We start from the raw sequence: 24,576 nt of genomic DNA on the forward strand, positions 1-24,576 counted from the left end.
ATATCTGCCAGTTTACCAACAGAAGTGACATTTTGCCAGGAGATATTTAACCCAACTGTAAAATAAATACACTGGTGAATTTTCACACTCTTACAACAATGTACTTAATTTTTTTATTAAATGAAAGACATGTTAAAATACATCTTATTAATTGGGAACCCGTGGCAGAGTTAGACAATGACAACGTTCATGCTTTAGTTAACAGCCTGGGAAAAACCCAGGCTCTGCACAAATGTGTCCCAAACCTTGAACAGTTCCAAGGACAATAATCTTTAGTATCTAGAGTTTCTTTCTTACCACAGCACCAACGATTTCTGCATTCATGTAATTACCCAGACACCTGAATATTTAAACAGTGTGTGCTTTCTAAATGACACATTGCATTACAGGAGCGACACGAGAAAGAGAACAAGACTGCCCTACTTTACTATATATATTAGCAAAGTGCTGACTGCACCTTTTCCTAGTTATTCCGTACCATTGGAACAAAATGAAATGCATTTCCCAAGAGGTGCTCGAGGCTTTTGACAGGTAAACCACATGAAAGGCTATATAGCATGAAACAGATAAAAGTGACTTGCTCTGTTAAATACTGGAGTGTATGTGACAATGGAGAGTCTATAGATGCTGATAATGAATTTGAAATAAAAAATGTAAAAGTAAATATTTGTCTAACCCATTTAATGAAACACCGCCTACTTTTTATTAGTGTGCATTTCCTTTCCCTCTATAACAATAAACCAGTATCTTGTACAAGCTAAATCTACATCAATTCCATAACAATCCTATAGGACTTAGACTTAGGGGCAGATGTATCAAGGGTCGAATATCAAGGGTTAATTAACCCTCGATATTCGACTGCCGAATTTTGCGCAATTCGTTCGACCGAAGGAATAATCGTTCGATCGTACGATTAAATCCTTCGAATCGAACGATTCGAAGGATTTTAATCCATTGATCGAAGGATTATCCTTCGATCATAAAATTGTTAGCAAGCCTATGGGGACCTTCCCCATGGGCTAACATTGGCCTCGGTAGGTTTTAGGTGGCGAACTAGTGGGTCGAAGAAATTTTTAAAGAGACAGTACTTCGACTATCGAATAGTCGAACGTTTTTTCGCTTGAATCGTTCGATTCGAAGGTCGTAGTCGAAGGTCGAAGTAGCCAATTTGATGGTCGAAGTAGCCAAAGAAAACATTCGAAATTCAAACTATTTTTCCTCTATTCCTTCACTCGAACTTAGTGAATGGGCCCCTTATTGTATGGAGATCCAAAATAAGGAATGATGCCTTATCTAAAAACCACCAGCTACCAAGCATTCTGGATAATAGATCCTATACATGTATCTTTTGTCTGCAAAAGCATGAGTTTCTAAGTTGTAAATAGAACCTCCACACAATATATTAATTTTCCGTTAATAGGAAGACAGTAAATGTAAAAAGGTGGAGCAAATACGCGTTTAATTAGTTATCTGGTCAAATCTGTTAAAATTGTTAACTACATAAGAGCCTGTTAACCAAATAGGGCTCATTTCTGAACACAAGTGCAACACAAAACAAAAATAGACCATACTAGGCACAGTAAGGCTTGCCACCAGTAATCATTGGGCCCCATGTTTCTTAGTCACAGGCCCTTCCCCTCAGAGGACCCCAGTTATTCTTCCCCTAGGTCGCAGGCCTAGGGAATTAGCAGCTGTCTAATTACAACATAGCTCCATCCATGATCCACACAAATTCCACCCAATCCCTCAGCATGCCCTACTGTTTTAGTAGCCTTTGAATCACGCCTTTCCATCTTGGAGGCCCCCTTTGCCATGGGGCTCCTGACTGCAGTATCCCCGCAACTCCCTGATGGTAGCCCCGGGCACAATTTACTAATGCAATAGCTACATAGGGGCTGATTCACAAAAAGTCGATATGCCTTAAAGAACAGTTTTGTGCGTTATTTAAGACGCTTTATTTAAGGAACGATTCACCAATGTATTTTCGCATGCGTTAATAGACATATCGCAAGCGTTAATTCTACATTTCTGCACAGCGGTTCTAATCGCATTGCGATATTTATAGAATAGAATTAATCCTAACGCATTATAGAGAAGAGGAGTTTAAGGGGTGATATGATAACTATGTATAAATATATAAGGGGATCATATAATAATCTCTCTGTTTTATTTACCAGTAGGTCTTTCCAGCTGACACAAGGTCACTCATTCCGATAAGAAGAAAAGAGGTTCCGCCTAAATATTGGGATGAGGTTTGTTACAGTGAGAGCTGTGAAGATGTGGAATTCTCTCCCTGAATCAGTGGTACAGGCTGATACATTAGATAGCTTTAAGAAGGGGTTGGATGGTGTTTAGCAAGTGAGGGAATACAGGGTTATGGAAGATAGCTCATAGTACAAGTTGATACAGGGTCTGGTCCAATTGCCAATTTGGAGTCAGGAAGGAATTTTTTTCTCCCTCTGAGGCAAATTGGAGAGGCTTCAGTTGGGTTTTTTTTTGCCTTCCTCTGGATCAACTGGCAGTTAGGCAGGTTAAAAAAAAAAGTTAAAAGGTTGAACTTGAGGGACGTGTGTCTTTTTTCAGCCTAACTTACTATATTACTTTGTATTATTCACTAACATCTTTTAAGGGATAAAAGCATAAAATAGTGCGATTATAACTGTGAAATTGAACACCTCCTAAGAGTAGGCGTTACTAAACAACATCAGATGGATTAATAGAGGAAGATGTAGTGACGAGATGTAGGGCGGCAATTAAAGACCTTTATGAGGAACTGAAGCCTTACCTACAGCCACTAACACATTTTCATGATACTTTGGGCAGATCCAGAATGCACTACGTTCTGTGTAAAAAGAGACTTCTACTCTAAAAATTAACGTAAAAATATCAAGTTAGACAAGTGAACTTTTAAAGGGGCCCATTTACTTAGTTTGAGTGAAGGAATAGAAGAAATGCTCGAATATGGCTACTTCGACCATCGAATGGGCTACTTCGACCTTCGACTACCACCTTCGACTTCGAATCAAACGATTCAAACTAAAAATCGTTCGACTATTCGACCATTCGATAGTCGAAGTACCGTCTCTTTAAAAAATTCTCCGACCCCCTAGTTCGCCACCTAAAACCTACCGAGGCCAATGTTAGCCTATGGGGAAGGTCCCCATAGGCTTCCTAACAATTTCCTGATCGAAGGAATATCCTTCGATCGATGGATTAAAATCCTTCGAATCGTTTGATTCGAAGGATTTAATCGTTCGATCGAACGATTATTCCTTCGATCGTAGGAATAGCACAAAATCCTTCGACTTCGATATTCGAAGGATTTTACTTTGTCGGTCGAATATCGAGGGTTAATTAACCCTCGATATTCGACCCTAGGTAAATGTGCCCCTTAGTGAATCTATCGTTAATTCTAAAAATATAAGAAGTGATAACATTTTTATGCCGTGCTATAGATAACACTCACTTTTTTAACCTTTAGTGAATCAGCCCCATTGTGTTTATGTTTTGCTTACATCAGTGGGGGTGTGAACTGTTTTATTTCTGTTCATGATGCTGAAAGCACCAGTAGCATGCAATTCATTAGGTGCAAGTCAGTTGTGTGTAGGCACAACACAAAGGAACCCTAAAAGCAGCAACTCTGTGGGGGGGGGGGTGTTCATTTTAGGGTTCTTTAACAGCTGCAAGTCATGAGAGGACGTGGGCATAGGGTAGGACACACACAACTCCTTTAGGGAGTGAAGCTCTTTATTGTAGAACCATTGTTGCAAGTTTCTCATCATTTCTATGGTAGCCAGCTTGCATGACAGGGTTTGGCGCTGCTGTTGCTGGTCACTGGAACATATAGGTTCAGCTGTGATGGTTACAGCTAGCAGATTCTAGGATTTTCCATGTATATTAAAAGACTAACAATTTGGAATTCGTGGTAGCCTACTTTATAAGACAAAGAGAACAGCCCCTGCCGTAAATGCAGATCAGGGTAGCTTCCAGAGGGGGCCAATTACATTAAATTCTTGGTGGGCCATTATCGAGACCAAACCAGCCCTGAATCAGGTTAGTGCCAATCACAGCTAATACTGCTGGACCAATGGGGAGCTATTTGCTTACTTACACAAGCCACTTGTTGAAGCAGTTAGCAATAACTAAGCAACAACATAATAGCTGACATATTTCCATCCAGATTAAAAGTTGTTTTATCACAGGCACATCCGTTTCCATATTTTGCCAGAAAGCACAAATATTAGTGTGAGTGTGTATTTGGGAACAGCATTTCAATGCACATTTGAAAGCAAAATTGCATTGAGAAAAAGCATCTTCATATTTTATTTCAGATCATTTCTTTTTGTACCAACAGTTAAGAGTAAGGACACAGTTATTCACAGATACAACAGATAGTTTCAGGAAAGGTATGGATGCCTTTTTGCAAGGGACCGACCTGCATCTAAAAGTCCAATTTCAAGGTTTTCCTGGGACTAATTCAACTGCTTCAGTGGCAAACTGGGGCAATTTCTCTCACCTTTGTCTGATTTGTACGTTTGGAATTATTTCACCAAAGGTCTGAACATGATAGAAGTATTTTCATCCTCAACTACTATTAACTATGCTGTTATGTTGAAGAATAATCCAGACATCTCTAATATAATCATGCATACATATTGTTAGAAATGCTTTGGTTCTTCAGTAGCAGTCGTAGCATGGACATGTGTCCTCTGTGTCTGCTTAAAAAACACATATTACAAACCCAATAATGTTATAAACTATAGAAAATATACTGCAATATATGGACAAACAATCCTGTTTTGGTTAAAGGGGAGGGTCATTTTAGTAGCTTAAAATAAGGCCTATAGGCCTATATTTGTGTTGCATAAATATAACTAAGGGTATAGTAAAATTGTCCTACAAACAAGGAATATTAAGTGTTATTAATGAAAGTGCAAGAATGTTGTAGAGTGATATTCTTTGCATTGGTTTTTATTTTTTATTATTTGTGGTTTTTGAGTTGTTTAGCTCTTTAATTCGACAGCTCTCCAGTTTGCAATTTCAGCCATTTGGTTGCTAGGGTCCAAATGACCCTAGCAGCCATGCCTTGATTTGAATAAGAGACTGGAATTTGAATAGGAGAGGCCTGCATAGAAAGATAAGTAATAAAAAGTAGCAGTAACAAGAAATGTATAGCCTTACAGAGCATTTGTTTTAGATGGGGTCAGTGACCCCCATTTGAAAGCTGGAAAAAAGCCAGAAGAAGAAGGCAAATAATTTAAAAAAAATAATAATTATGTTATAGAATTGTATTTCATTTGCCAAATAAGGGCTGTGATTGGCCATTTAGTAGCCCCTATGTGGATTGTCAACCTACATTGAGGCTCTGTTTGGTAGTACATCTGGTTTTTATACAACCAAAACTTGCCTCCAAGCCTGGAATTCAAAAATAAACTCCCGCTTTGAGGCCACTGGGAGCAACATTCAAGGGGTTGGAGAGCAAAATGTTGCTCACAAGCTACTGGTTGGGGATCACTGCTCTACATCATACTAAAAGTTATCTCAAAGGTGAACAACCCTTTAATATATTGATGATGGGTTGAGTGGAGAGGACCTCTGGTACTTCTCCCAATGATGTTATAGACATCTGCTATCTGCATTACAACATTCTTGCACTTTCATTAATAACACTTAATATTCCTTGTTTGTAGGACAATTTTACTATACCCTTAGGCCTGTAGGCCTTATTTATCTGCACACTCATCATCAATGTCTCTCCTACCTGGTGATCCCATGTAGATGTTTATATTGTTCTACACATAAAAATCACATAGTTTCAACCCTTGCTACACATAAAAAAACATAGCTTCAACTCTTACTATTATTTCCCCTTCCTTTGAGTAAATGTAAGGAGAGATAATTTGACCTGTAAAATGTGCCCCTCCCCTCGGTATCACCCATGACCAGGCATAAGAGACAGGGATGACATCAGTATACAGGTGGGTGGGTGATTCAGAATAAATACCCACTGCTCCTAAACTTCCTCCAAAGAATAAGTCAAGAGTAGGTTAAAACAATTTTGAATTTTAAACCAACAGCCTGAACATTTTTCCAACACAACTTCATTTATTGGGCTCATATTGAGCACCAAGATGTTCTCTGTACATAGAATATATGAGACTTACTTTATATATTTTCACTTATACAATTGCAAATATTCTCAGTAATGTATAACTATGCCCATACCAAGGTCAACCATACCTCTGTTAAACCTGCAGCAGATCTGATATCATGAAAAGTCAATTAAATAGAAAACAATTATAGAAGGAAAAAAAATCTCCTTTTTGAATCATTGGCCTCATTAGTCACAACTAGCAGAAAGATACACTGAGAACATGCTGTAACTGTACTTACCATGAAGATGAATCATCCTAAAAGAGATACTTATAAAGATTAACAGATAGGTATAATTAATATATGCATATACTGTAAGCTCCTCTGCTCAAACTGATCCTGTTTTTGGAACTTAGCTACCAGCCCCTGCTCCTCTCTTGTTGGCTTTAAATGAACTGTTGGCCACCCCTCAATGGAGATTCCAGTAAAAGTGCAGACAGCAGCAGTCCCATTCAGGCAGTCACATGCAGCCCCCCTGCACATCATGCCTCGCAGCAGCAGAAACTGGATTCCTATTGAATCACAGCCATAGTCAGCTGCTTTTGGCATGAAGCCTATTTGCCGTTGTATATGGTCACTTAAAGCGCATAACATTGACTATACCTGTCAAACAGTAGAAATCACATGCAACTGACACAGGGCAACCTAAGTTTTCTGAACACTGCCCAGTCTGCTATATATAAAGTATTTAAATCGTGAACTGCCTCCTAGCTAGCTCCTCCTGGATGAACCAACACCACCTTAAACTCAAACTGGCTAAAACTGTGCTCATTGTATTTCCACCCAAAAATAGCTTTTCCTTTGTTCTCAGCATTATTATTGATGGCATGACCATTATAATTAATAATATAATTCGGCACGCTGCCTGGCGGTTATCTTGGACCAATCCCTCTCCTTCTCTAATCATATTAATACTACTGCCAAAACTTGCTTTTTCCTCTGCAATACAGCCAAGATACAGCAATTTCACAAATAACAGCCAGAACACTAATATATGGCCTTATCCTATCCTGTTTAGACTATTGCAACCTCCTACTAACTGCTCTCCCTGATTTCCACCTCCAATCAATCTGAAACTCTGCTGCCAGCATCCTTCTGCTTTCTCCTAAGAGGGAACCTGTTCAATCCCAGGTAAAATGTTAAACATGGCTGCCTGTTAAGCAAAGGAATATTTTATAAACCTCTTCTGCTAACATTCAAAGCCCTTCACTCTGCTCCTCACTACATTTCTTCACTTGTCTCACTGTACGTTCCTGGCCGTCTCTTCTAAGAAATAAAGAGGAAAGTGAAACACTATGATTACAATGCTGTCTGTGCAGCTGCTTTTTAAAAAGAGTCAGCCATTGGCCAGGGAGGCACTAAATATTTTCCATACAGATAACACAAGTATGATACACTTGACTAATGCTAAAATGAAACAGCTGCAGGGGTAGGCAGCTGTTTAGCAGAATGTGGTTCATACCAGCAAACGCATTGCCGAGGGCTTACTGATTATTCACAGTGTATTAGGATTCAGTATGATGTTACTATTGTGGTGGTGCCTACATCTACATTTCTTTTAAGCCACTGGGTATTGGAGAGGGAGTAGGTGACGCTGCTCCCATTTGAACCAGTGACGTGCTGCTGTCGTTGAGCTTAAAGGGATATGATACTTATAGGGGAATGTAGCATATGTAATCATATTAATACTACTGCCAAAACTTTCTTTTTCCTCTGCAATACAGCCAAGATACAGCCATTTCTTTCAGAAAATATTTAATTTTAAAATATGACATGGGGCTAGACATATTGTCAGTTTCCAAGCTGCCCAAAGTCATGTGACTTGTGCTCTGATACACGTCAGTCACTCTTTACTGCTGTACTGCAAGTTGGAGTAATATCATCCCCCCCCCCCCAGCAGCCTAAAGGTGGCCATACACGGGTAGATAAAGCTGCCGATATCGGTCGTTTGGACCAATTTGACAACTTATCTGCCCGTGTATGGGGGCTTCCGATCGTTCGGGAAGGTTTGATTTTTAACTGACCGCCCCGTCGGAGCCCCTTGGCTTATCGTAATTCGATTGTTCAGCCATACGGCCGAACGTTCGAATTACCCCCGATATAGCCATGCCGTTAGTGGCATATCGGGGAAAGATACGCTAGTTTGCCAATGTTGCCAAATGAGCGGATCTTTGAGTCTATGGCCAGCTTAATAGAACAATGGGAAGGTAATCAGATAGCAGCTCCCTAACACAAGATAACAGCTGCCTGGTTGATGAGACAAATTCAGTTACATTGAGTAGGAGAAAGAACAGCCTGCCAGAAAGCAGTTCCATCCTAAAGTGCTTGCTCTTTCTAAAAGCACATGACCAGGCAAAATGACCTGAGATGGCTGCCTACACACCAACAGGGTCGGACTGGGTCGGGAAACAACCTGGTGGGTCCTGGTCCTCATGGGCCCCCTGCCGGCCCAGACCCTCTTCAAGGTTTGGAACCTGTTGGGCCACAGATGCGCCAGTCCGACCCTGCACACCAATATTACAACTTAAAAAAAATACACTTGCTGGTTCAGAAATGAAATGATATATTGTAGAGTGAATTATTTGCAGTGTAAAATGTGTAATTTAGAAATAAAAACGAAAAAATCATGACAGAATCCCTTTAAGAAAATGAACACTAGAACCGCTTGGCCTGCAGTAATCTGACCTTCAATGGCACTTTTCTTTAATTAAAATAGGTAATTTAATAAAGTCATAGGGTAGCACTTTCTACACACTTACTTGATTTTTTTGCATATATTTAAACCTAAGGTCATTACATCATACATAAGATACTCAAATAGCTCTTCTATGCATATATTTCAACAATATTGTACATTGCCTTAGAAAGTAGAATTTAAAAGTGGGCATTAGTTAGATGTCTTGTACTGCCAATGTGGCAACATTATGAAGTACCCCTGGAGTCCAGGCCCTTCCTTGCCCCATAAAGTCACTTGTCTTTCACTCCTATTGCTCATACAGGTCCCAGCCTTACTTACTTACTGTAGAAATTTGACAACTGCACTATGGCTTCTTCACCTTGGGTTGCTCCTTCTTCTTTTCCCGTCCATGATCAGCTTCACCCTTTTCAGCCTGTTTCATGGAGTTAAACCTTTGAGAGACAGGGATGACTTGGGCCAAACCTGGGGATATCTAAACAGACAGGGAGAAAAGGATAAGCAGAGACAATAACAAACCAGCCAAGAGTCACATTCCTCTAAAGACAGTATTTTCCATATTGGTTCTTCCTCTTCCTTTTCCAAACTCCCAGTTTGTCTGATTCCCTGACACTCTTCTGATGGTTCAAAGTCTGCATCTGGTCCAGATTGATAGAAACATATATAGAGTCACTTTATCTGACTGGAACATTGGATATTCAATAAAAATACTTTTGCATTCTGATGTTAATTAGCTAATGGCTAATTTGTGACCAGTGCCTAGGCAATTTACCTGTATAGGTGAGCTCTCTATTTATAGATACATATGTCCATAATCGATATATCTATATGCATAAATGATAAAGTGATGAACAAGAAAAAAACAAATCAGTAACATGGGTGCTTTCTCTACAAAAACAGAGTTCATTCAGAAAATGTAGGATTATCTAGGGGACTTCAATAAATAATTTGTCTTAGTAGAACACAAACACTGAATTAATAAAACATTTACTTTTCATTTACTTGAACTGTAAATTTAAAGACATTAAGGGGCCGATTTATCAAGGGTCGAATTTCGAAGTTAAAAATACTTCGAAATTCGACCATCGAATTGAAATACTTCGACTTCGAATATCGAAGTCGAAGTTTTTTTCATCTAATTTGGTTATCCTGCGGTCGAAGTAAAATCGATCGAATGATTAAATCCTTAGAATCGAACGATTCGAAGGATTTCTGTGATCAATCGAACGATTTTACTTCGACTTCCAAAAACTTAGAAAAATGCTCTAGAAGGTCCCCATAGGCTAACATAGCACTTCGGCAGGTTTAATTTGGCGATGTATTGAAGTCGAAGTTTTTTAAAGGGACAGTACTTTGATTATCAAATAGTAGAATATTCAAACTATTTTACTTTGAATCAAAGTCATAGTATCCTATTCGATGGTCGAAGTATCCAAAAAATTACTTTGAATTTTTAATTTTTTTGCTTCGAAAATTCCCAAAAGTGGCAGCAAATGAAAGCTGGTACAATTTGCAGCAAATGAAAGATGGTACAAAAGTGGCAGCAAATGAAAGCTGGTACAAGTAGCAGCACATTAAAGCTACTACAAAAGTGGCAGCAAATCAAAGCTGGTACAAAAGTGGCAACAAATAAAAGCTGGTATAATTGGCAGCACATTAAAGCTGGTACAAGTGGCAGCAAATGAAAGTTGGTACAAAAGTGGCAGCAAATCAAAGCTGGTATAAGTGGCAGCACAAAAAAGCTAGTACAAAAGTGGCAGCAAATAAAAGCTGGTATAAAAGTGGCAGCAAATGAAAGCTGATACAAGTGGCAGCAAATGAAAGCTGGTACAAGTGGCAGCACATTAAAGCTAGTACAAAAGTGACAGCAAATGAAAACTGGTACAAGTGGCAGCAAATGAAAGCTGGTACAAGTGGCAGCAAATGAAAGCTGGTAAAAGTGGCAGCAAATGAAAACTGGTACAAACAGCAGCAAATGAAAGCTGGTACAAGTGGCAGCAAATGAAAGCTGGTACTAGTGGCAGCAAATAAAAGCTGGTAAAAGTGGCAGCAAATGAAAACTGGTACAAGTGGCAGCAAATGAAATCTGGTATAAGTGGCAGCACATTAAAGCTGGTGCAAGTGGCAGCAAATAAAACTGGTACAAAGTGGTAGCAAATGAAAGCTGGTACAAAAGTGGCAGCAAATGACAGCTGGTACAAAAGGGCAGCAAATAAAAGCTGGTACAAAAGTGGCAGAAAATGAAAGCTGGTACAAGTGGCCGGTACATGTGGCAGAAGCCCAGTGGGCAGAGTGATGCTGTCAGTGATGTGGGTTGTAGTCACAATGTATATTTGACAACATTATCGAAGCAGAGAATAAAGTTGAAGAAGAAATAGGTACAAGTGACAGCAAATGAAAACTGGTACAAGTGGCAGCAAAAGAAAGCTGGTATAAGTGGCAGCACATTAAAGCTGGTACAAGTGGCAGCAAATAAAACTGGTAAAAAAGGGGCAGCAAATGAAATCTGGTACAAAGGCTGGTACAAGGGCAGAAGCCCAGTGGGCAGAGTGATGTCAGTGACATGGGTTGTAGTCACAATGAATATTTGACAACATTATTGAAGCAGAGAATAAAGTTGAAGAAGAAATAAAGAAAAACATTATGGGCAGTGCCAGTAATTTGCAAGCAGCTGTTATTTCGGGGACCCCCCCCAGGCAAAAATTGTGAGCCCTAGTGAGCCGATGCCATTGTTCCAGTCACATACAAGCGATACAGATATGGAATAAGCACAAAGACTGATGCACAAAGTGCACTGATTTGCCACAAAGATGCGGGGCTTGTCACACTTATATGAGCAGCCCCTGTATGACTGATGTAAGTTGTGCCTGCTAGTGCCCTGCTTCTCCCATCTCTCTGTCATGCCCGCAGCCCCGCAACTGCCCAACAGCTCTCCACGATACACTGGTGCTTTTTCTCACACAGCCCCGCTACTGACACCTACCGCAACGCTGTTAATATCCAGCTCCTCGCATCTTCTCTGACAGCCAACCCCCATGTCACAAGTCTCATCACGCGAGAGTACAAGTGCACAGTACACAGTATAAAAGCTCTCCATCCTCAGACCTCCCTCCTCAGCTCTCATCCCTCCCTTCTTAGCCTCCCCCCCACTTAGACCTCAGTTCGTACGCCAGGCTGATGGCTGAGAGCTTTTATACTGAGGACTGAGGAGGGAGGGCTGAGTAATGAGCCACAAGGGGGGAGATTGCAACAGCATATGTGGGCAGCACGGAGGTGTGACTGCAGCCTCTTTGGATAAGTAAGTATAATAAGAGGCGAGTCTGCATACTTCTTCTTTAGCAGAATGCACGCAGGAGCATGGGTTCTCCTGATGATGTCCTAAAATGCTTTCCGTACATGTGACCGCAGTGACGCTTCAAGAAGACGATAGGGGCCTTAGGGCAGTGACAAGCTTGGGAGGTGTATCTCCTCAGTGTAACACTAGCATGGCAACAAACACAATCCTTTCCCTCTGTTCACTACTTTTACTTGTGTTACGGGTGCCTGCAGCCCCCAATCATTTCTCCCAATTATTTAATTGCATTTCATTGCATTTTCATGTAAGCTCTACGGGGCAGGGACCTCCTTTCCACATAGCACTTTAGCTCTTGGTCCTGATATGATTCTGTATATATTTATTATGTGATTTGTCTATCTGGGAACTTTGCTGCTCTTCAGTTCCATACATGTAGCAATAACAAAGAGAAATCAGATGGCACTCACCAAGCAAAATGTGCTGAATTTTTATGATTTATTCAGATCTCTGCAAGTGCAAAGAAAATACAGAAAACACCAGGGTCTCTATTGTAGTTACCTACAACCCACAACTGAACAATATTAGAAAAATAGTCAGAGACCTTCAAGCCATGGACCATACGGATACCGGACTAAAGGAAATATTGCTGGAACTAGCTCTCCAGTGTTATTGACAAACTCCTAGTCTGGGGAAAATAAAGTGCAGCTATGAAGTGACTGGCAACTCAGACTACTCTATTGTATACCCTGAAGAAAAGAACTAATTTAGCGCATTTGCCTTTTCTGTATCTGTTACAACCATACTGTCTCCATTATTTAAATGAGCAACACTCTCAACCTGCATCTTTTGACTATTAATATACTTAAAAAACTTTTTAGGGTCATTGTTCGCCTCAGCCGCAATGCGATCCACATTACCTATGATTGTCTTCCGGATTGTTGTTTTACAACATTTATTATAGTGATTACTGTATATTTATTAAATGCAGCTTCTGTTAGCGAGCTGGATATGCAATAACCCCTTATAAACGAACAAAGTTGGAGTAACACTGTCATTCCCTTGTCACGCATTTAATGATACAGTATATAATTACAAATAGAAAACTAACAGGGAATGCCTTCAATGGGGTCATGTAGAAAGCCTCCAGACTGTAAAGTTAGCTGCCAATACTGGCCTTTCTTTATTATACCCCCCCCCCTTTCCCATTACACTGACTCCCTGTAAATCCAACAGCTGAGCTAGCAATTGCAGGTTGGTAACACAAAATAGGTAAACTATAAATGGCAGGGCCAGAACAGCCCTGTCTGATCTACTGTATCAACCTTTATCTACTGTATAAATCTGTATCTACTGTATCCATCAGGAGCTGGGTGAAGGCAACAGGGATAGTGGTCATGTTATATTTTTAGCACTGTATATCTGTTTGGTTTCTGAGCATTGACCTGAATAAACTTTCAGTTGGATTTAAAACAGTGTTTGCCCTACTCTGTGCTTCTATACAACTAGTGTATGACGACTGTTGTTTTGTGCTTTTAACTTATAAGTGGAATTCCGGCCAAGGCTGAATGTGAACACTGAAAGCCTAAAGAGACAGATACATAGATAGAAAGATCAATGGATAGATGATAAATGGATAGACAGACAGAAGGATGGATGGACAACCAGATAGATACATGATATAGATACCGGGCATATAGATACATTAATAGGTATTTGATAAATGAATAGACATACAGAAGGATGGACGGACAGGCAGACAGATAGATGATAGACAGATACATGGCAGATGGATGGATAGACAGACAAATCGATAGATGGATGGAGGATGGATGAATAGATAGATTCATGATAGATGATATATAGATGATAGATTGATAGATAGATAGATAGATAGATGATAACTAGATAAATTATAGATAGATGATAGATATAGATAGATAATTGATAGTTAGAGTAAATAGTAGATAAAGATTACATACAGATTCAATCTCCCTGCTTGCAGCTTGCAAACTACAACTCCCAGCATCCCCAGGGCAATGCTGCTTATTCTGAGGGTTGCTGTAAACACTAGTTTGAGGGCAATGAGTTTGACATCTCTTCCGTTAGAAAGACCAGTTATGGCGTTACATAGCATCTGCAATAAATGGCAAGCTAAAAAAAAAATGCATAGAAGATGTAGAAATTGTGCTGACATTGACAGTCTGAATATTGAACATTTAAGTTCTCAAATTTCAGGCTTTTCTTATAGAAGGTCCTCTAAAGACATAAGTGCTCTTATAATATGCTCATTGATTTTGCAGCCCATCAGAGACAGAACAGAGCAGATCCGGGCACTTCTATTTTAATCACACTAGAAACGTATTATGTTATTATGCACAGAAAACCTAAGCCTTTGATATGCTACTCATACAACCAAGAAAAGCTTATGTAAAACTCTAAAAATATGCTCCTCTTTTCAGATCTGTAACCCAATAACAACCATAGATCAATATATATATATATATATATATATATATATATATATATATATAGTGTTAACCCATTCAGAACATGATCCAAGTGGCATGGTCACATCATTGTACAGCAGGACAGATCTTCAAAGTGACTATACAAAACTTGCACACAGAAAATGATATAGCTTTAACTGCTTACCTGGCATAGATATTATAATCTACAGAACTGGCTGTCAAGTAATCAACTGCCAGCTCTGAATATTCTCATTTTGTTGCACCTTGCTGTGCAGCAAGATCAAAGTTGGTGGCAGCCAAGGGGTTAAATGCCTAGCCATGAATTAGGATACTCTTACGTAAGCTTTCACATCAGCTGGTGACATCCGATGAAGAAATCTGTGCAGATCTGAAAGCTTATGTAACACGATATCTTGCTTTTGGTTTTAAAGCATCCTGATTAAATTAATACATTCACCATACTATAAGAAGTGATATATGCACTTATTGTTCATCTTAACACACCCCATTGTGTAAGTCTTTTATCACTGCATGGTTTTCCTGTCACTATAGATAATAACATACTGTACATGCTTGCATACAGTCAAGTTACACCTCAACAATTGTGTCCTCTGTTCATGTAGCCACAATGACAGTATCCTTTCTGTATTATATGTTATTATAATTGATAAGACTATCTGGGGCTCTGGATGGATCCCAAGACACTGGAGGTCCTGTGATCAATTGAACCTTTTCTTAAAATCTAAATCCCACTTGCCTATCCCCACACCCCTGTAGCCAGATGACTCCTATATCCACTAGAGATCCACAAGCCCTGTATGGGAAAGGATCCTGCTGCTTAGAAATCAGCAAAGGTCTGGCTGAGAGTTAGGGTCAGGGCACACATGCAGATTCGGGGAGACTAGTCGCCCGGCAACAAATCTCCTCTTCTTCGGGGCAACTAATCTCCCCGAACTGCCTCCCCTGCCTTCCCACTGGCTAAAATGTAAATCGCCTGCGGGATGGCACTCTGCACGATTCGTTTTCCAAAGTTGCCTCACTAAGAAACTCCGGGCAACTTCAGAAATCGAATCGCACCGAGTTGCATCCCGCCATTAATGGACCCAAACAAATAGAGACCTTGATTTCACAGCAGGGGTGGGAGGAATAAAAGTAAGGGGGCATCTGTTGCCTATGGTGCCAAATTAGCAAGGCGTTCCACTGGCAAGTCCTGTCCATGTAAACATGGTTTATTTGTAAATGTGGGTTCTATCCCTGGATGTGTGGACAAGATAACTTGTTCTTGTTATTAACAAAATATAGATTTAAGCTCAATTTCTAATTTTTGATCATTGTCTTTGAACCATAAGCTCAGCAGGTGCATGAATTCTCAAATGAAGGACTATGCCCCTTGCCCCGTCCAAACCCTACACATTTCCCAACAAAGTCTTGTCCATTTTGGGTCCATATTGCACTGTTCCTTGAAAAAAAGGTCTAATGTGAGCTATGACCATGTGATGTGCCACTGACACTTATAAGGTGACCTAATTAGATCACCTAACCAAGGAGTTGCTGTAAACAAATTTGTAGATACAGTATTAATTATTTCTGTTATAGGGCTGCTGGACCTCTGTACGGTAAGTTCTGTATATAAACTACAGCATTTCTACCCAAATTTGTTTTAGAATTTAGTTCTCCTTTATTTCAGGTAATGCTTTTATGCCAGGAAGCTTTAGCAATTGGGTATTATGACCCATATGGGTTTTTAACTTGAAGTGGCAGTATCGATCCTAGAGGGGGGCAGGCCCTGGTGCGTGACGCGCAGCCGGGCCTCGCCCCCCTCCGTACGGCCGCATTTGGCCGAATTTTCAGCGGCGAACGGACTGCCGGGGGGGCCTCGCACCCCCGGTAGTTCCGCCACTGTGAAGTGGTATGGTGGCTTATCAATTTTATGATCATAATTTTGTAAAAAAAACCCTGTCTTTGTAAATACCTGCCTCTGCATAGATTACTTATGTGACAGTGGACCAGGGAATGTGCATTGATCAACCTCTCTTCTTTTTCTCTATTTCTGTAGTTAATTTGGCCAGATCAGTAGCACTTCCATTGTATTTTAGTATTTAGCCATGGAGTGCTCCCATAACCTTTTCCTTTTTGCTCCTTTAAATTTGCTTTCTTTGTTAGCTTTTTTGTAATGTTAAGGACAGTGCTACAGAGATAAATACATTTATATATCTATATGAAAAAAGAACTGGACATAGCGTATGCTGGTTATAAGGCAGTCAGTGATTTCAGTGTTTTGATTAAAGGGGAACTAGCATGAAGAGAAAAAAAAAACAAACTAGACAAACTCATGGAAATTAAAAAAAACTTTCTAAATATAATCAATGAAAAGCACAGAATTGTTTGTGAAATCAATTTGCTCTCGATGCTTAACTGAAATCCTGCCTGTAGACAGAAATAGATTACTCAGAGGGGGGATAGTCTTCTTTTGAATAGCAACTGCTCTCTGCTTATTGATTGCTATTAGTTTTTAGGGCAGGTGCAAGCATTGTGCTTTTTATTTAGATTTCCCCATTAGGCTAATGCCAGATGTGGAGCTTTCTGTTCCAATTAAAATGCCAAATAGCCAAAATCCACCTTATGTGCACAGTGACAGGTGGCTGCCATCGTGTAGCTCAGGGGTCCCCAACCTTTTTTACCCATGAGCCACATTCAAATGTAAAAAGAGTTTAGGAGCAACACAAGCATAAAAAAGTTCATTGGTATGCCAAATAAGGGCTGTGATTGGCTATTTGGTAGCCCCTATGTGGATTGGCAGCCTACATGAGGCTCTGCTTGGCACTATACTTAGTTTTTATGCAATTAAAACTTATTTCCAAGCATGGAATTCCAAAATTAGCACCTGGTTTGAGGACACTGAGAGCAACATCCAAGGGGTTGAAGAGCAACTTGTTGCTCACGAGCTACTGGTTGTGGATCACTGTAGCTGATGAAAATGCAATGTCTGGCTTCATCCATAGTTTCACAACAAGGTTTATTTCCCACTGCCCTGTCTGTATGTCTCCCTTCTCATCCTAACCCAGGCTGGACACGCTCAAGACCTTTCCTCTTCGCCTAGGCGCATAATGAGTGGGTGTCTCAGCTCCCAGTGTGTGACATAGTTATCCCTTCTACCTGATCCTACATCTTATCCATGCACATCACATTCAAACTGGGGCACTCACTCATTATACGGATGTGTTACCCCCTACTTGGCTCACCACAGTGAGAGCTCTCTCCCAGAGAACTTTTCTTAGAAAAATACTATTGAACTGTATTTTTTAGGTGACAGGTGCCCTTTAAATATATTTGAGTGAAATGCATAGGTGCCTATTAAGGCTTTCTTGGCTTTCTTGACTGCAGGGAATGCTGCTGCCTGAGACTGCAGCCCTAATGCCACCCCAAGTTTACTTTGGAGGGGGCAGCATCACTAGTGCAGAGATCACAATTTAAATGTGTCCCTTAAAGATATCAGAGTGATTTGTTTGTTGGTGGAGTGCTGTCTAAGTCAAGGTTCTCATTTTGCCTCATGTCAAAAACAGCAATAACAAATAAATGAGTAAATAAAAGAGGACCAACCCTGTATTCTCACTAAGTGGAAGGCCATTAATTTGTGCTCTAGGCTTTGCTAAACACAAAACAAATCTGCAAAACAAAGCTGGTACCAAAAACGGAATCTCCCACGGAACAATAAATGTGAGAAAAGCCTAACCCTGATCATCTGGAACAATCTGTTCCACTTAATTGTGGCTTCCAATCACCAAGAGCAAATGTATGGAAACGGAAAGGGAGGTTTATCCCCCCCCGAAATGTTGATATCGTGGTAGCAAAATAAAAGTGGTAAGCTCCCTGACTACAAATACTTGTGTGTGTGCGGATCCGTTTCCATACGTTTGTTGTTGCTAAGGAACCCGGCCCGGGTCAACGGAGGGCCAGCACCACCAGGGCAGTGGAAGTGAACTACAGGTGTGCGGTTGAAACTTTATATGAATTGCAATCACCAAGGACACAAGTCAACTGTGCACTGTCAAAAAACACAGAAAGAAGACCAGTGGCTATTGAGAGACATCCAAAGCGATTGTGATCACGTAAGAGGACAGAGAGCTGTGCGCCCATTAACCCAAAATACCCACCTTTGCATAAACGCCCACAAGCCATGTACATGGACATAATAGCTGGATTCCCAATAAGCAAATGTAGTTTTCTTTATTAAGGGGTAGTTTGCCTTAACATTATTTTTTACTATGACAGTAATCTGCGTGGTGGTGGGCTAGCACACCCACAGAGGGACCCTTGACTTCTGTATCTTAAATCTAAAGACTAACTAGCATTATCTGCATTATCAGAACAGACAAATCCATATTTTTCCAGTGATCAGTATTAGATTCTTTCATACAAACATCTTTTAAATCATGAAATAGCAACCTCTTAAAAGATTCAATGGACAAAAATATTTGCATTACAGATTTGAGATTTCTGGCGTTCCACAGATGATAAATAACTATAGTATTTAGTACAAACAAAGTGCTTTTATTAAGGTCTTTGAACTGTTTGAAATCCCCATGTACCAGCTGGGCATAAGGCTGACCAGTGACGTGAGGCAGCTTTAAATCCTTTGCCAGTTCCTCCCAGACTTTCCTGCTAAAGGAACACTCACACAGAAAGTGGCTCATTGTCTCTAATTCTCCCGGACACTCATCTCTGGGGCAGTTCCCTTCATTTCTGCCTTTACATTTTACATTTGCCCTGACATACATCTTCCCATGGAAACACAACCAAATGACATCCCTCATCTTAGCCGGGACTCTGGGGCTATTAATTGGGGCTATTAACTGATAGCATTAGGGACTATAGCTGAAGGGCATTCCCTCAATAACAGCTCAGCACTTTCATATTTACATAAAAGAGTTTTATACAATGACTTTCTATCATACTGTAAAAATTCTTGGTACAATATCTTCCACTTTATTAGTATGTGGATGCACTGCTGAGCATACCCTGCAAACTGCTTATATTTACCTACCATCCTCTTGATTCTGTCTCCAATGACCCAAACGCTGAAAAAATCACTAATCCGTTTCTGAAACAGAACTCCCCATTGGCACTCCTTATCCATTTTTAGAAAACTAAGGTTTTTAGACAAGAACAAAAGATTAAAAAACAGTTCAGGACAAACCGTCCCCAGCCCCCCAGCTTTCCTAGGGAGATACGCCACATTCCTCTTTATGATATTCAGATGGTTACCCCACAAAAACTGAAAGAACAGACTTGTAACTTTAGAACCAAACTATCAGGCAAAGGATATACAAAGCTGATATATATGAACAGGGGGAGCAAGAATCGCTTAATCGCCTGGATCTTTTTGCTGTACGATCATTTCCAATTCTTCCATGATCTCACTTTCTCTGAACTTCTCTTCCCAGTTATTTTGAGTCATATCATCAGGACCAAAGGTAATACCAAGTATCTTATTACTGTGCTTTTTTATAAGGAATGGCAAAGGATTTCCCTTCCTCTCCAACCCACAAAGCCTCACTTTTATCCTTGTTTATCACTGAATTAGAAACCTCAGAAAAAGCAGCATCTACAAGGCATAGAGGAGGAACAGGCAATATATGATTAACTGCCGAAATTTTTTAACAGGTATGGATGTTTTAATAACAAAAATAATTTGGATTTTATGTTTATTCTATTATACAGCTTTTTCTGTCTGGTGACAGGTGTGCTTTAAACCCTCAGAACAAATTCATGTCAGTTTTGCAAGGCACACATATATTTTACACTGCTAATATAATGGGAATGAAACCACAGCGCCACCTCCTGGTTAGCTCTGCCGTCAGGGGACCATTTCAGAAGGAAGGACTTTTTACTTGATGGACATAAATTGCAAAATGGCTTAAAAGAGCACTTTGAACAATTTTACCATGAAATTGTTTTTTTCCTGAAATCTATATATCGGAAAACTCAGGCTTCTTTACTTTCCTTTCTTCTATGTTTTTGCAAATACAAACTTTGCAGATGATTGAAACGAAACCAGCTGTTACTCCAAAGGAGAAAAAGAGCAGCATCATTCAACTTAACAACATGATAACTGCAGTAGAAACAAGTGGAGATTACCTTTGTATTGTACCCAAATCAATATGAAAAAGAAATAATACTTAATGGGGGACACTTCTCCTATGTCCATTAGTTGTTTTTGTGACTGAATGGACTTTGTTCTACACTTTCTGAGCAGCTTTTGACTTTGGGTTTTGGGTCTAACCAACAGCTACTAAGCAGTGCAGAAAATATCCATCACTTTCATATTAATAAGGCCCCCTTAAACCATTATTAGGCTTTATTAAAAATTAGCTTAAGTTCTAATAATTTAGCTTTAGCAAGTGCCCAGGCTGAGCCAGGTGTATTGGGGCAGGTGGACCTCAGCCTTTAAAACCTGGGCTACTATTATATTTAGGGTTGGCAACTTTTGTGAAATTACCAGCCTTTCTATTTCCTTCCTCTATCTCTTCACCCTAATTGTAAAATAGGCATAAACTATAATTTCTACAAGCCTGGCTGGTAACGCTGCTTAAAGGGAACATTGGTTTATTGGATACTTACATCGTAACATCAGTAGTGCAGTCAAGAGAACAAGTAATTGCAGCCAAAAAACATAGTTTGCACTTTATGCAGGGAAGTACTAAAATGGCCAAAGGTCATCTAGGTGCAGCAGTCCATAGCAACCAAGTAGCAGTTTATTGGAACAGTTCAGTTACTCTAGAATTAGAGTCCACATGGGTTATTGGACTGATTCTGACTTGTGCAAGTTACTATTAATTATATGATGAAACTGATATTTTATAAAGGCGGAATGGAAGACTCTGTTGCAGCGAATTTCCACGTTTCGACCACAAGTGAATTCATTTTTGAAACTGCAGCGACAATTCATGGCGAAAAATTGATGTGCGTCAAAATTGTCGGACACATAAAAATTGTTGCAGGTCAAAGTTGACACGAGTCAAAATTATTCTGATGCCTATTGACTACAAAGCTTTTCGTGGTAAATTCGCGGATTTTTATGGGGAAGCGAACGGCACAGATTCGCCGATCACTACCCACCACTGCAGATCAAATGAAAAAGAGAGAGGTGCGTCAGGAGAACTTTTCATATGAAGTGGAGTTTGATAACTTTCAGATGTCTTTTGCCAAGAACCTCACGAGGTTCGGAGCAGTGGCTCCATCTGTAAATTAATGGCCACTCCAATGAAAGGCAAGGGAGGCTGCTATTGGAATGTTTGGAAACAAGTTCAACCCTTTTAATAAATCAAATATTGGAAGTTCGAAGTATTTAGTGTTCGTGCAGTATTTTTCTGTATTCTGCACCATCTATTTTTCCTCTCTTTTAATGAAATGCAGTCAAACATAATGATGCCACCACCACCTACTCCAGTATGTTTTTATACCGCAAAATGCTTTGCCAAAACCTGAGCTGAAATGGTATGAATATATTGCTTTTTATATATAAATATGGCTGGAAGTTTACTAAGGAACCTGTACAGTATAAGACGCAGACCAGTTTGTTCCCCTATAATTTACTGGGCTGCAGAACATTTCCCCATGTTAAATTGTGCAGTCAAAATGCCCTTTATATAGAGAATGGGTGGAAAAAAAAATAGTTACTTAGTTACCATTTCATTATGTGGACTTTGTTGCCATCTAGTGGGAAAAAATAGTCTGGCTCACTTCCCATGCCTAATTCCCTTGTGGAGTGGCCTTTATTCACTTTATTAACTTTGGCTTGACTTTTTCTATTATCTAGATTTATTTCCATCAGTTCTGAGGAACCATAGCATGTAAGCCATTTCATTATTTACATTTTTCTTTGTAGAAAAGTAACTTGCTTTAAAAACAGGGCAATTTATTAAGTGCCCCATTATTTATCTTTGAACAAACAAACCCTCCCCCACTTTAAGCATCAGCCTTTGAGCAGCTCATTATCAGGGGCTTCTCAGTGGACTGTTAATACGTTTTATCAGCACGTTTCTTCAGTATAAGGAAGTGACAGAAGTGCAACACTGAAACTAATTCACATTCTTGTTTAGTGCTATAAATAAAAGAAACCATACAAATAGGTAAAACAATACGCAAAAAGTATGTTGAGCACAGGCCCTGTTTATTCAGCTCATGTAAAAAAGGGGTGTAAACTGTTCCTTCAACAATAACACCTATCCATAGTCTTCTGTAAAATCAGTGCACTCTATTGGCATTTTTAATAGAACTGTAGTTTAAAGTCAACTCCTCCAATAGCCAAGCAGACTATTTTCTTCAAGACCTCTGAGAGTTTATGAAGGGGCAGCCATATATGTTCAGACTTGTATGATTTTTCCTTATTGAGTAGGTCTGTATTCAGAGTTCCGTGGAGTTCATTAGGTGCCCCCATGAGAGCCAGGCAGCCAAATGTTGTTCTGCAAGAGATACACACATCTTATTAATGGGGGCTCTTTGGGTGCTTATTTTCTGCCTGTATAACAATAACAAAATGTATTGTGGGAAGCTTCGTTAGGATATCCTGAAGTGGGCTGTACTCTGTCCCAAGCAGAGGGGTTTGCTCTGCCTGCAGTGGTTAGATGGTCTGGCTGACACCATTACAGCAATTTTGCACAATAGTGATGCCTCTATTACTGTACTGCTTCTCATGGGACATGGATGCTGTATTACTACTGATGTCATAGTTACACATATACAGTATATATACTTAAATAATTTTCCAGAACATGCTAGTAAGTAAAAAGTTTAGTTTATTACATCAATATTATAATATACATTATTCAAGAATCCCCGATAGCGCCTAACGCGTTTCATGCTTACCTAGCACTTAGTCATAGGCAATATCTGTCTAATCAGTTCCTTTTTGTTCCTTAAATACTAGCTCTCATAGTCCCTCCCCACAATAAAGCCAATGACAATCTTACACATGTGTTACAAATGCCATATATTATACACAGGGCTAATGGTTTTAGTAATCCTTGAATGATCTACGTTTTAAATAATCCATGTTACGGGGTATTTAAAATATAATTTATACAATAAAACATTTATTCATACAAATGTAGTTAAATATAACAAGTTACATCAAAAGCATAGTTCAATCCAAATGGCAACCTAGTTTGTAAATGGAAAATCCAATAAACCTCCCTTTTCTTTAGTTTCATAAAGAGATCTCCTCCTCTAATACCTGTCTTAATTTGTTCTATCCCCTATAGAGAAGTACTGTAAATTACTCCCATTATATTCCTTGGTTTTGCTGCTTAATTTGGTATTACTCACTTGATTAATGTGTTCTCTGATACGTTCTTTAAGTGATCTAGTGGTACAGCCCACATATTGTTTACCACATTTAGTACATGTAATGAGATAAATAATTCCTTTACTGCAACAATTTATATATTGTTTAATCTTATATGCATTTTTTGTCACAGTTGAGCTAAATTCTTTTGGGGTTTTTAGGTACTTGCATGTAATGCAGCGGTTATGACCACACTTAAAGCACCCGCTGAATCTCAGAAAATCATCTTGCTTTTTATTTTTGTTTTCCCTATACAGAATCGGAGACAGCAAGTCGCCAAGAGTATAGGCCCGTCTTGCCACATCGTTTATCCCTGGACCTAAAGCAGTGCAGAAGTTGCCATCCGCATACAGAATTGGCAAAAACTGGTAGACATATTGTCAATTTCCCAGCTGCCCCATGTCATGTGACTTGTGCTCTGATAAACTTCAATCACTCTTTACTGCTGTACTGCAAGTTGGAGTGATATCAACCCCTCCCTTTTCCCCCCAGCAGCCAAACAAAAGAAGAATGGGAAGGTTACCAGATAACAGCTCCCTAACACAAGATAACTGCTGCCTGGTAGATCTAAAAACAACACTCAATAGTAAAAACCCATGTCTCACTGAGACACATTCAG

At 39.6% G+C, this 24,576-nt stretch overlaps 1 protein-coding gene across 1 annotated transcript in view; it reads right to left on the minus strand.

The window, feature by feature from the left end:
* The window catches only part of pak5.S (p21 (RAC1) activated kinase 5 S homeolog), a 52,214-nt gene extending 40,280 nt beyond the window's left edge, over nucleotides 1–11,934 (minus strand). Inside the window, exons 1-2 of the mRNA XM_018265092.2 lie at nucleotides 11,832–11,934; nucleotides 9,174–9,323 (exon numbers count right to left, since the gene is read on the minus strand). The gene's annotated coding sequence lies outside the window, so the exon portion shown is untranslated. The remainder of the gene's footprint in view (nucleotides 1–9,173; nucleotides 9,324–11,831) is intronic.
* Between the last annotated feature and the right edge of the window lie 12,642 nt (nucleotides 11,935–24,576).

The sequence above is a fragment of the Xenopus laevis genome, chromosome 5S, assembly GCF_017654675.1.
Source record: "Xenopus laevis strain J_2021 chromosome 5S, Xenopus_laevis_v10.1, whole genome shotgun sequence".
NCBI classification, from domain to species: domain Eukaryota; kingdom Metazoa; phylum Chordata; class Amphibia; order Anura; family Pipidae; genus Xenopus; species Xenopus laevis.